Genomic DNA, 14289 nt, shown 5'->3' with positions numbered 1-14289 from the left:
ACTACGCACTCACTTGCAGATCTGATAATTCATAAGTCATGCTCAACTCTAAAAAAATGAAATAATAATACTACCTTTTTCCTCAAATCCCTCTCTCATGAAAAAACAAAATTTAAAGTTCTCTCTCTTGATAATATAACAGTTGAGGTCACTTCTCATAGCGAGTTATTAGGGATGATGGTGGATGATAATCTTAAATTCAATCTGCATGTACAAAATTGCATAAGAAAGATTCATCAAAAGCTATGGATGCTTTATAGAGCCAAAAACTTTCTTATTGATGAAACAAAAACTACACTTGCCACTACTTATCACCTCCCCATGCTTTTGCATGGTGATCCCAAATCAAAATTTGAATAATGCTATAACAAAGTAGCCAAATGTGCAGCAAATGCCTCTTTCAGAACCCACCACTGTATAGCACTAAAAAGCCTAAATTGTTTAGAACTATCTCATCAACTAACATATACAGAGCTTCTTACCACCTATAAAATTATCCAGCATCAGTCTACTTGTCCAGCACTAAATAACATTCTACACAACTATGTTCCCAGTCTGTCATTATGATCCAATGACAAAAAACTCATATGCTGGACATTGTCTGTACTCGTACTGTGTTGCTAAGTCCTGGAACTCCTTACCTGTATTCATCAGGTCAAGAATCTCCTTCCCATCAACCAAAGCAAGACAGTCCGGAAAGCAGACTCCACCAAAAGGAAATTGTGGTACATCAACTGCTCACAACAGCTCACAATAAGGCTCCAAAAGCTCCAAATCCACAAAAATATTTTATTCTTTAACGCCACAGAATGGTACACACGTTTTTGTCAAACATATGACTTCATCAGACAAACTCATAATTAATCACACAGGTATAAATACTAAGACAATTACACACTTAACACACTGATGAAATAATTGATCACATTTAAAGCCACAAAGCCAATTTTGTAAATTCTCCAGTGTTTGTATGTATACATAATGAAATCTTAAAACCAATGATAAAAACCAAATGTTAAAAACAGTTGTCATAATATTGAAATTGTCCTAAAACTAAAATTTATTACAAACTACATTTTTTAAAATGTACTGAAGACTCTCCTAGTATATACCATATACATGATTCAAATCCTGTCAGATTTAAGCTTTAAGTATGGAATAATAGATATTGTGTCGTTGAGCCCAGGAAATCGGTTGGATTCCAAAAGAATTTGCCAGTATGTTTCCCTATGGGATAATAATACCTCCCAAGGTCCACCCCTGGCATCTTGAGAAATGGAATCCAAAATGAAAAAAGAAAAGGTCGCTCTAGGACATGTGGTAAGGTGCTTATAAAGTGCATTGTTAGCATCACATTTTTGTATGTCGTAAAGGTGCTCGTACACCCTTCTACGGAGTTGTCTTTTGGTCTTCCCAACATAAAATGCCTGGCATAACTGGCACACTGCCAAATAGACAACCCCGTAGGAAAGACAATTGTAAAATTTCTTAGAACTAATCTTCCTGTTTCTACTTTCCAAATATACAAATTCTTGATTGGAAATATATTTGCACTGAGAACACCGTCCACACTTGTAAGTCCCTTTACGGGGATATTCATGCTGGAATTGTTTGGTGTCCTGCTCCATAATTCTCTTAATATTAAAACCTTTTCTGTATACAGTTTTAAGGGTTATATTCTTAAATCCACTAAGATCTGTTAATTCCTGAAAGGATTTAAATTCCCTATCTACAATCCTACTAATCTTGCCAACGTTCCCACTGTATTCGGTAATAAACAATAACTGATGACTATCACCGTCCGACTTGTTTTCACCCCGCACAGAATGTAAATGCCCTTGCCCCAAAATGGGCATAAATCTTGTGGATCTCCCTTTCATAACTTCTTCCTTCACAGAATTAATCATAGAAGCAGGGTACCCCCTCTCCAAAAACATTTTAAACAGCTGGTCACACTCAATATGAAATTGTGGGTCCTGAGATGTCATTCGTGAGGCCCTGACAAATTGTCCCTTAACAATACCTCTCTTTTGAAACCCTGGGTGTGAACTTGAGAAATGCAGGTAACTGTTTGAAAAGGTTGGCTTTCTGTAAACTGTAGAAGCAAACCCTGATATATCTTTACTTAGAGTCACATCCAAATAATGGACAGATTCCACAGATGTCTCGTAAGTGAACTTTAAGAAGGTGGTAGTACCCCTGATGTAGGTGATAAACTCGTGAATAATCTCTGATGGACCAACCCAAAAAATGCAGATGTCATCCAGGAACCTGGAATAATGAATCCAGTACTTTTGAAAATCACTGTTATGGACGAATTTCTTCTCCCAAACGGCCATGATAATATCTGCATAGGTTGGAGCACAATTAGCCCCCATCGACACCCCAGTAATCTGTTTAAAATATTCACCCCCATAGAATATGTAGTTGTTTTTTAATACCAACTCCAACAGCCCAATAATCATACTCACATCATTGTGGGTGATCCCAACACAATCCCATAATGCCTCCTCTAACCATTCAAGTCCTATGTCGGTGGGAATTACTGAAAATAAATCTACCACGTCTATGGTTAAGAACGTGAGGTTTGGCCTGTACAAATCATTGGTGACTCTCTGCAAGAATTCCCAAGAGTCTTTAAGGAGGTAAGTTTCTTTCCCCCAAACCTGCTTAAGCTTCCAATCCAAATATTTTGCAATAGAATGGGTCTTGGAACCCTGTGCAGCCACTATTGGCCGAAGTGGAGGATCCTCCACACATTTGTGGATTTTGGGCACCCCAAAGATAGTTGGCACTTTAGGGTGATTGTTTTCTAGAAAAGAAAAAATGTCAAATTCAATGATCTCCTGGTCTAACATGTCCTTTATGGTCAGGTCTATCTTTTTGTATGAAAGATGTATCTCGTGGATAGATGTTGAAGTATATTTGTTGGTATCATACAAAATTTCCCCCATTTTACTTTCATACAATAACTGACTCATAAAGACAGTGCCCCCTCCCTTATCGGGTTGCATCACCCTAATAGAATGATTGTGTGCTAAATCATACAATACAGTGGTTTCTTCATCCTTCCCATCCTTCTCCTTCCCATCCTTTAAAACCATTCTGAAAGATTTCCTTGCCAAAAAACTAACTTTGTCCTTGCTCAATATCAGGATAAATTATATCCCCAAATCTGAAAAAATACCTGTTCATAACTTAGACCTCCATGCTCTCCCATCTTCACTCACTTCCTTACTTTTTTCATTTTCTTTCCTCTGGCTTGTATCTAGTCCAAAACCAATGTTTTCATATTATGCGTAATTTGGTGTAATTATTTAAACTGCAATTGTCTTTGTACCATTTTGAAAGATTGTAAAATTATTGTTCTTAAAATGCTTTGTAATACTTTGTAGCTTTTCTCCTCAGGCCTCCACTGAAAATGGGCTCCTATCCAGTTGGACTTTCAAAGTAAGCAAATGTAAATAAATAAATAAATAAATAAATAAATAATCAAAATATATCCAACCCCACTATAGAATAGTCTGACTCTCTGTATCTGGCTGCACTGCATAAATGCCAACACACACACACACACACACACACACACACACACACACACACACACACACACACACACACACACACACACACATGCACACATTTCAGCCAGCTATAAAGATGTTAGACATTCTCTTTTCTTACAATTGCCTATTCATACTTCTACTATCTCCATTAATGCTGACAGTGACAACGCACCTAGTTAATAAATGGTGCCAGAAAGCAACAATGCAAGTAGGACTTTTAATTCATTGGAATCATTCCACTTTGAGATCATCCCTCACAATGCATGGCACAACATTCAAAAATCAGCCATTTCTCTAACACTAAAGTAAATAATCATTAAAACAAAATTTTTGTATTTTAATTTATTTATTGCTATTTGATAATCGGGTATGTTGATGGGTTACCAGACTCTTTTCAGCTATGACTCAGGCCCAGAAGAGCAACAGTTTAGCACACCGAATATTAAGTAATATTATGCTTGTAAGAAGAGTATTTACAATGCAAACAGAAAAAGGTAGTGAATGCAGATTTACAACAACTATTTTGAATAGACACGTATTTACAATACAGAGAGAGAAAGGCAACTGAGGATTCACAAACAATGTTTTGAATCCTTTGATGCAGACAAATTGGCAATGACAGCTTCATTAAATAGAGGGTTTACATTGTGTAGTGGTACATGGTTTTGCTTTATAGTTGCCAGTATGAAAATATTTAGGGACATCACACGTTAAAAAATAGCATAATATTTACAATACATCTTTTGATGTCAAAGTAGCAAGCACAATAAAATCCCTATTTAGGATGATAAAAGTGACTGCAAGATGAATAGTGTACACAGCATCAATATTGTAGCAATGTGCTTCAAGCTGCTTCCTTTGTGTAAATAACCCTTTTCTTTATAATAGGCACGGCCATATTCCTTGAGAAGGTACTGTTTCAGCATGCTTTTGAACATGCATAAAGTATCTTACATTTAAAAAACATTCTAAAGAGCATCATGAAATTTGTTCTTCTATTTAACTTACATGGGTTAAACTAAGTATTGCTATGGATATTAAATGCATCCAGGGCCATCTCTGTCTAGGTACCCGAAAACAGTACATTGAACAGTATTTCACTTCAGATCAGTTGCCCAACCAGGAAACAATAGGTCTGTTTTAAATGCAAAAACATACAGCTCTACCCCAGCATCAAGAACCCCTTTTCAGCACCACTACTTATAACATCTAATCTTACAGGAGAATAGGAATCTGCCATATCAATGCCCAAAACATCAAAAGTAATTGGGAATAACATGGAAACCTGTGCAATACAGCATAATTGTGACATGATGGATATCTCATACATTCGTTATCACAAGATTCTTGTCCCTGTAAAGATATATCTTGCTAATCATCTCCTCTTGTGGAATATCCTGCCAAGCAACAATTCATGAAAGTGCCGTTCTACAAGTCTGAAAATACCAGAACTGCAAATGCCTCTCAATTGTACAGATTTATGCAGAATGTCCAGATTTTTGCCTCATATTTTTGTCTGTTCCTCATAAAAATTGCGTTTTTTAACAAGTCACTGGGATGATCTAAGGATTAATGTCCCTAAATAATGACATGCATTTGAGTTTCAGGCTTCATATCTTTCAGAAAATGCATGCTAACACAAATCCTGTTATTCTAGCAACTTTCTAAGTTTATAAGGGCTGTATTTAAAATGTGTCCCTATTTTCGGGACTTTGTCCCCCCATTGTGTTAGACTTTGTCCAGATTTCTTGCACTAAGAGGTTCAGAAGTATGGCAAAAATCCACTAATCAGATACAATGAAATACCAACTATCTAAAGGATTCACATAGCTAGAGCTAATCACTCAATGCAAGATTAATAATAGTACAGCAATAACTTTAATAATGGTCATTACCCCTTCATATAGACCCACTTTATTTATTAAAATCATTGACTAAATTCTGAAAATAATGCTTCAGGGAAAACCTGTACTCGGGAGACTTCAGTGTTGACAGAGCAGTGTATAAAATAGAAGTAACTCATTATTTAACATTAAATGGGTCAATGTTACTATTATAGTTTCTTCTCTACCAAGTACAATTGTGCACTTGATATGCAGGACCAGTTATAGCTGTTCCAGGGCCCAATTGCAGTGGGTTCCCTCAGCTGAGGCTTCCATCTACTACTCTAACCTTAACTTCCCAGGTGGCTTCCTGGATTAAGACTGTTTCGGAATAAGTATTAGGAATATATGTTATTACTCTGAAATAAGTATAAAACAATATGGTTATATGTTAGCTTATATTTTGTTATAAGACATGTTAAAACAAAGGCAATCTGTTAAACTACTGGATTACGCCCATACCTAACACTTCCTGTGTCTGAAGCTGCTTAACTAGCTTAGGCCCACTGTAAGGAGCTGTCATCCTGTATCTCTACCTTGTGCTTCATCAGGTTGGTGCAGTTTAGCTTGCCAGTAAACATGCCCCCAAACCCCCGTACTACAACTACTACTACTACTACCCAGATATTATGAAACTGGCTAGGAAAAAGCTGCATACTTCCAACTTGCTTCTTCCCTCCATGCTTCTTTTGATATGCGTATATCTATATCTATATCTATATCTATCTATCTCTCTCTCTCTCTCTCTATATATATATATATATATATATATATATATATATATATATAAAAATATATGTGTGTGTGTGTGTCTGTTTATGCGTGGGTGTGTCTGTGTGTATGTGTGTGTGTGCGTGTGTGTGTGTGTCTATACATATATATATATATATATATATATATATATATATATATATATATATATATATAGATTCACTTTATAAGCTCGAAATTCTGAAATCTCGAATTTCAGAATCTCAAGCCAATAAAGTGGCAAATCCAAAACCCGAAACCACAAAACCACGAAAGCCTAAATCCTGAAACCACAAAACCATGAAATTCAAACTCCCAACACTTTCAAACACCAATACAACACACACGCACACAACTAAACAAGCACACACCTACCCTTATGATATGCAGGGGGGCAAGCCCCCCTGCAGACCCCACACCACCCCTACTTAAATATTCTAACTCCAAGGTTGCACTGCATACACACGCACAAAACACCACCACACAAACTACATTCCTCTTGCACACACACATCACAGTAACAACACACACTAACACACACTACAGCCCCTTCCCCAACACCCTTAAACATAAACACTTACCTGAATCCATGAACACAGCGCAATACCAGAACCACTAATTCAAAATCTCCAGCATTCGAGATTTTGAATTTCTCACTTCTGGGTTGCGATCTTCCAGTCCTTCCACTTTTTGAACTTGAGATTCTGAAATTCGATATTTCAGTATTTCGAGCTTATAAAGTGCTTCCGTATATATATATATATATATATATATATATATATATATATATATATATATATATATTTTTTATTTCTTTTCACTGTCACTTTTCTTTCCTTGCTTTAACACAACTTGGTGTTAATCCCTATCTTGTCAGATGGATGGCCAACTGGCTCACAGATAGGACCCACAAGGTCAAAATAGGTGCCACCACCTCTGACAGCAGACCTGTCACTAATGGTGTTCCCCAGGGATCTGTCCTGGGACCCCTATTGTTTGGCATCTACTTCTCAGAGGTTCAGGCAAAGACAAAGGGCCTGTGGCTGACCAAGTCTGTGGATGATTGTAAGTTGGATGCTGTCATTGACTCCCCAAATGATGTTAACATACTGCAAGAGAGTCTCACAGCTACAAATAATTGGTGCCAAAATCATGGCCTTAAGTTAAATGCAAAAAAAAAATGTATTATCATACCATTTGGCAAAAACATGATCCCTACTGATTACCACATCAACTGCAACCCCCTAAGCACATAACCTGTGGTGAGAGACCTGGGGTACTCAGGTTGATAAGAATCTCACATTCGACCATCATGTGGCTGCAGTCATCAGAAAATAATTTTACTTGGTTCATCTCATAAGTAAAGGGATTGCATCCAGAAAAAGGTGGTTATTACCTTTCTGTACTCTACCCTCATTAGACCTATAATTGAGGATAATGCCCCATTTGGTATGTACCTCTCCAAGCACCTGCATCACCTGAAAAGGCCACAGAAATACCTCACAAAGAGACTCCATGGCCTCCAACAGCTGTCCTATGTGGACAGGCTCAAACCACTATTGCTCTATTCAGTATCATACAAATTGCTCAGAGGTGATCTGTGTCTCACCTGCAAGCCAGTATTGGACCCTGTCCTACTAGAGATGCTCCATATCCATAAGTCTAACTCCTCACGCATTACCCACTCAATAGGCCTAAATCTAATATGCAACATCAGCAAAACCTCCTGGAGAGAAAGCTTTGTCTCCCAGAGGCTGCCCCATCACTGGAATAGACTTCCCATACATGTCAAATGGAGTACCTCTCTGACCCTCTTCAAGTGCAATCTTGATGAGTGGATGGGAAACCACAAATTTGTTCCAGGGGTTTCACCTTTGTCCCACATTGACTGGAGCAATAGGTGCTGACTGAGGTTGCTTTTCTGTGGATAAACTCTTGGCTAAGCTTGCAAGGGCCCAGAAGCCATTAGCCTAGTAACCTCCTATGATCCTATGATCCTATGATCATGCCTTATCTTCAAATCCTATGCCCAACTATTGTCCATGTTGCAGTTTTTGTTCTTGTATGTTATTTTCTCCATGGAAACATTACAATATAGGATGTTATGACAGTGTCCAGGCACTCTTCTTACATATTTTACTGACTGAATTATTGCATTACATTTCACAATTCTGATAATTTATGATGCATATTGTTTTCATCAACCTCTGCATACATGCTCTTACATTATCACTGTTGAAGTGATATTGATTAAAGTCTAATGTTTCTTTGGTTGTTTTTCCACTGTGCTGAGTCTGAAACTGGTCTAAGAAGATCAATGTTCAATTCTGGTCAAGTAAACATTAAGTAAATTAATAAATTAATAAATACATAAATAAATTTGTAAAGTAATAAAAACACACCTTCCTTACTAGATGCTTCAGTCCACCAGGACTGCAGACGTCTGTGGTTGAATAAAGAAGAGCTTTTTATACTGGAACTACCTGCCATGTTTGGACTACATGTGTTTTACAAATAAATTTGCAAATTAACTTTCTTTTCCTAAACAAATTAATTGAAATTGGTATCAACCCAGACAGCATTCCCTGGTTTAAAAAATATCCTCACTCACAGACAATACAGAGTTAAAAAAGGATTCCCTCAATCAGAATATGCATCTGTTATCAAAGCTGTGCCACACTGATCCCATCCTGCCCCCTTCCTGTTCTCCATGTTAATTAATAAACTTCCTTGTGACCTCCATCATCTCCCATTTATCCTGTATGCATATAATAAGGTCACACCAACTGTGATAGTGCCAGCCCAGCTATCTGGAATTATGTAAATAAATAATTCTATGTCATTTGTGAATATTGATATGATTTATACAGAACTGTATGTTATGTACTGAGCTTCTAGAATCTAACCACGGCATACCCTGCTGGAACATAGAAGATTAACTTACAAAACTTCAAGAAAATAAGTTGAAATTAAGTGCTTTATGATGTGCTATAAAAGTTAGTTTCAATGCAGCAAGAAGACAGGATGTCTAGAGCTAGAAGTTTTTTTCTATTGTCTTGGTGAGAAGTAATTACCAAATTTAAAATGTAAAGTATTTTATTACTGTATGACTTCCAAGCAGCTGCAAGGTTTTGAAAGATATGTATTTTTCACAGAGAAATGCTAAAAATGCTTACATTTCCTGACAATGGGGGTAGCTTGGGAACTAAATTCAGGTGACAAAAAGTGATGCCATCCAAGCTAACCCAGCAATAATATTTGATATTAACTTAAGAACTCTCTCATAGAGAAAAACTCTGCATTTTGCATCTTGTCTTGCACCCAGCAAGAACATCCAATCATCTGCACTTGCCTTGCTAATAGAAAGTAACTAGGGTACATTAATTTCTTTTAGATAGAGATAGGAATATAGTAAATGTTAGTATAGATGCTTTCTGTATTTATTTGAGACTGTCCTGCAATGTTGTTTTAAACTATTTCCTGTGATTCTGAACTCTGCAGTTACTGTGTTGATTGAGTATTGTCTTGTTCTTTTATTATTTATTATTAAATATATTTAAACCTGTCTTTGTGGCTGATATTTGTGAGACATATTTAAGCTCTTAGAGTATTTGCATATGTAGTTGGTGATACTGTATAGGCCACCCCTAAATAACCTTGCTCTTGGTCAGACTACCATTTGGATAATAGTAACATTACAGAGTAGGATTGCTCACCCTTTGTAAGTGCCTTAAGTAGCTGATAAGTAGGGATTGGTGGCAATGATAACTACCTTATAGTCTGGGCAGAAGGAGGCATAGCTAGAAAACCTGTGCCAGCCTTTCCCAGCAGTGTCTGTACATTTGTATATAAATCAAATCTTAAAGTGTGTATGCATCAGCTACTTGGGCAGGGACATGAAGCACTGGTTGGACAGAGAGGGTGCTGGAGATCTTGGCTTGATCCCTCAGCTGAGATCTTAACCCTATAGATGTGCCAGTGGGGAGTCTTATTGGGGATCTCGAAAAAGAGGGAGAAACCAGCCCCAGACTGACAGTGATCTTTGTGTGCTCTTAAGGGAAATTGCACTTTACCTTGTGTGTACTTGTAATCCTCCCATTGTGTACATCCCTCACTGTTGCCAGTGGAGAGGATTGAGACTCATTGATTAATGGGCCAATGCAGGGGCATCACATATTAATTGGCTAGCAGTTGTGGGATATCCACATCACATATTAATTGGTTGACAGTGGTGAATTAGCCACATCACATATTAATTGGCTTATAGTGGTGTGAATATTGAATTCCTGTAGCCTGTGTGCAGTGTTCACTGAAGGTATTTGCACTCTCAATCAGCCATGCAGTGAACATTCAGAGTTAATGTTACAATTGTTTTATTTTGTGTTAGCTCAGTTAGTCAGGGAAAGCAGGCAAGCATTTCAGCAAAGGAATATGGCAAGCTGACAAGGAGCCATTTGGCTGAAATGTGCCAGGCTAAAGGACTGGTACATGCCAACCTGACTAAAGCAGACATGATTGCAGCTTTGGTCACAGCTGCATCACAGAATAGCAACCAGGAGGACAATCAGACTGGCCGTGGAGATGTACAACTCACAAAAAAAGCAGAGCTCAGTCTTTCCATAGAGGACTTAAAAATCCATCTGGAGTTAAAGAGACTTGAGCTAGTGGCCAAGCATTTGGAAATAGAGGCAACAGAGAGACTGAGATGTCTAGAGACCGAAGAAAATGAGAAACTGCAGTGCCTGGAAGCTGAGGAGAAGGAGAGACAGAGGCAACATGAAAATGAGATGCTGACTCTTCGCCAGAGTTATGGAGGTAATGGAGAAGGGAATAACCAAACCCCAGAAGCAACAAAGGTCAGTACATTTCTTCCACAATTTACAGAGGGGGGGTAATTTTGATATTTTCATTCATATGTTTGAGAAGGTATGCAAACAGTATAATGTTGACAAAGGGCTTTGGGTACAGTTCCTGACATCCTTACTCTATGGTAAAGCTGTAACTGTAATTTCTAAACTGTCTGATACCAATTGTTTAAATTATAATATTGTAAAAAAACTGTTTGCTAGATTGCTCTAAGTTAACACCTGAAGCTTATAGGAAAATGTTTTGTGAGCATAGATGCAGGGCAGATGAAAGTGTGTGTGACTATGTTGCTGAACTAAGCACTTATTTTCATAGGTGGGTGACTGGATGTCAGGTCACCTCTTTTGAAGTGCTGGCAGACCTTTTGGTGAGGGAACAAGCCCTTAGCACTTTGCTTGAGGACATGGGAATCTGGTTAGCTATTAAACAATGCACTACTGCAGATGAGTTGGCAAACAATGGAGACCTATACCTAGCAAGCAGGGCATCACTGCGCAGGAAAGGGACATCCAGTGCTGCTCATGGGTGTAAGGGAGCCCATGGTGGGCAGCCCAGACTGCCCCAACAGAGTCCGTCAGTAGCAGGTGAAGCCACTAGCCCAGGTACATGTCCAGGACCAAGGGTTAAATGTTTTAAATGCAATCAATGGGGCCATGCAGCATATAGATGTCCACGGAGACAAGGTGAGGAAGAAAAAGATGGGAGAGCCAGTGAGTGGGAATGACAAAATGCCAGCAGTAAGCTGTCTTGAGACAATAAGGGTACCGAACTACCACAAGATGTTATATCCTAACCAAAAAAAACAGTAGAGTATTAGGCTTCAACTAAGAAAAAGCAGAAAAATGTCCAGAAATGCTTGAAAACAAATGCTAGGGAATCACCACAAGCAAAGCAGACTAAAACAATCAGATGACATTTTAATTCAAATAATAGATTAAGCGCTTTCATCAACCATAATGTTGACTTCATGAAAATACTGAATAAATGTCACTAATACATTTTATATCTTGTAAGTTTGGCGCCAAAAATTCAGAGCCAATCAGCAAGTAACAATTACATATATACAATTTAATTTAATTAATTTAATTTAATACTATATATCATATTACCAAATACTACATCATAAAAATAAACACTTCAACCTTTCAATATATCTATTATTTATCAAAACTAATAAAAAAACATTTTTTTAAAAACGTACTTATATGTGCGTGTAAAAATATATATGGACAAGGGGCTCTATAATTTAGCTAATAAAACTGTCTTGATAGGTACACTGTCATTCAAACCTGGGTAACTAGTAACATTTAAGAGCAATTGCCATTTCACTTCTTTTTCACCTAACAATGTCTTGATGTTCCCACCTCTAGGATTATTGAATGCCTGATCTAATATAGCAAACTTAAAATGATGATGGTCACCTTTACTTGTAATTTGTCGTATAAGGCGTTGTTGGAATATTTTCTCCTTATATAGTACAAATGATCATATATTCTATTTTTAAGAATTCTTTCGTTTTTTCCTACATAGAACTCAGGGCACACCATACACTTTGCTAAATATATAATATGTTTAGTGTTACAATTACCATTTTTAAAAAATAATTCTTGTCCTGTCAACATTTTCCAGAATAATACTATGTCCAAAACATAACTACAATAATTACATCCTCCACACTTTCGTGTGTGTCCATTCATATTAGATTTTCTTAAATGTGTATTACATACCTCCAAATTGTTCTTAATATTTCTATCCATCTTGTAGACAAATTTCGGTGAATCATCAATAATTTGAGATATATCATCATCCGCCTTGAGTATATTCCAGTTATCTGATATCAGTTTCTTCACCTTGTCTGCAAGAGGACCATATTTTACTATACAAGCTCTATTATACTGGGGCACACTACTTTCATTTGCATTAATGTCTACAGGAGGTATTCCTGTCCCCAATAAAGGTTTATATTTGTTGCCCCACTCACTGATAACATAATGAGCTACATCTTCTATTAAACCTTTGGGGTAGCCTCTCTCTACAAATAAAGTACTCATTTAATCAATTTCCTAGATCATATCTGTGTAGCAGGAAGTCATCCTAGCTGCTCGGATACATTGTCCCTTAAAGATGTTACGTTTTAACTTTTAGGATGGTTACTTCCATATTCTAAATATTTGTTACTAAAAGTTTCCTTTCTAAAAATTTTTGATGTAAAGGCTGTAGAAGTATTGGATATAAATGTATCCAGGTATGATATACCCAGGTTTGAATGGCAGTGCACCTATCAAGCCAGTTTTATTAGCTAAATTATAGAGCCCCTTGTCCAACGCTTTGGAATATATGGATGAATTACCTTCCATACTCACACCCTTTAAACATGAAGATATGTTTAGACTTCAGTCGGAAGTCGCTATCTTAAAGGGTGAGGTAACTAGATTGACTGAACTGCTTTCATGGCATGGTACAGGCGATGAGCATAGCCATGGGCCTTCATTCCATTTACAAAACGGACGCGATGTTTCTGAGGATATTCCTAACGTACAACGAAATGTATGTACCTCTAGTGGCTCTGGACGTACTTCTGCCTCTCATCGGATTGCCATTAACAGCAACAACACGAAGAGTTCTGAAAAATAACTTATTTTGGATTTTTCTTTGTATGACAATTCGGAGGAGGAGTTTGTTTCCAGAGGAGACAGGCCTAAAAAGAAAATAGTATGGACTTAGTCAACCGTTGTTAATAACAAAGGTACTGCCACTTCTTTATTCAATACTGACACTAATATTCTGAAAACGAATGACAGCAATTCAAAACTGAATGTTTTCCTCAATACTAATTTCGATTTTGGTAAGCAGGAAGTTACTGACAATGCTGCTAACCATGAATTTTGTTCTAACAGCAGTAATGACAAAGGAACATTAAAAGACTTGATATACAAGCTCGGCAAGAAGCTTGGTATGATTAAAGGTGTTCAACTGGATAATGCATATTTAAAAAAATGTTTAGAGCTGAAAATAATTCCAGTAGGCTTACATTTTTTTTAAAGCCCCTATGGGCATTGAGTTAACTGAAAATGTGAGATGAGAATTTGAGTCTTTATTTAATAACTTTGGTTTTAAATATATAAAAATGATTATCAAATGCAATGATGAGAAATTATGTCGAATGCTTGTTGAAACTGAAGAATTAAATGTTGCTATTAGGAATGACTTAATATTTTCTCAAT

The sequence above is a fragment of the Protopterus annectens genome, chromosome 5.part0, assembly GCF_019279795.1.
Source record: "Protopterus annectens isolate FY-2018-M chromosome 5.part0, PAN1.0, whole genome shotgun sequence".
Classification (NCBI taxonomy): domain Eukaryota; kingdom Metazoa; phylum Chordata; order Ceratodontiformes; family Protopteridae; genus Protopterus; species Protopterus annectens.
Note: the sequence above shows the minus strand (reverse complement) of the source record.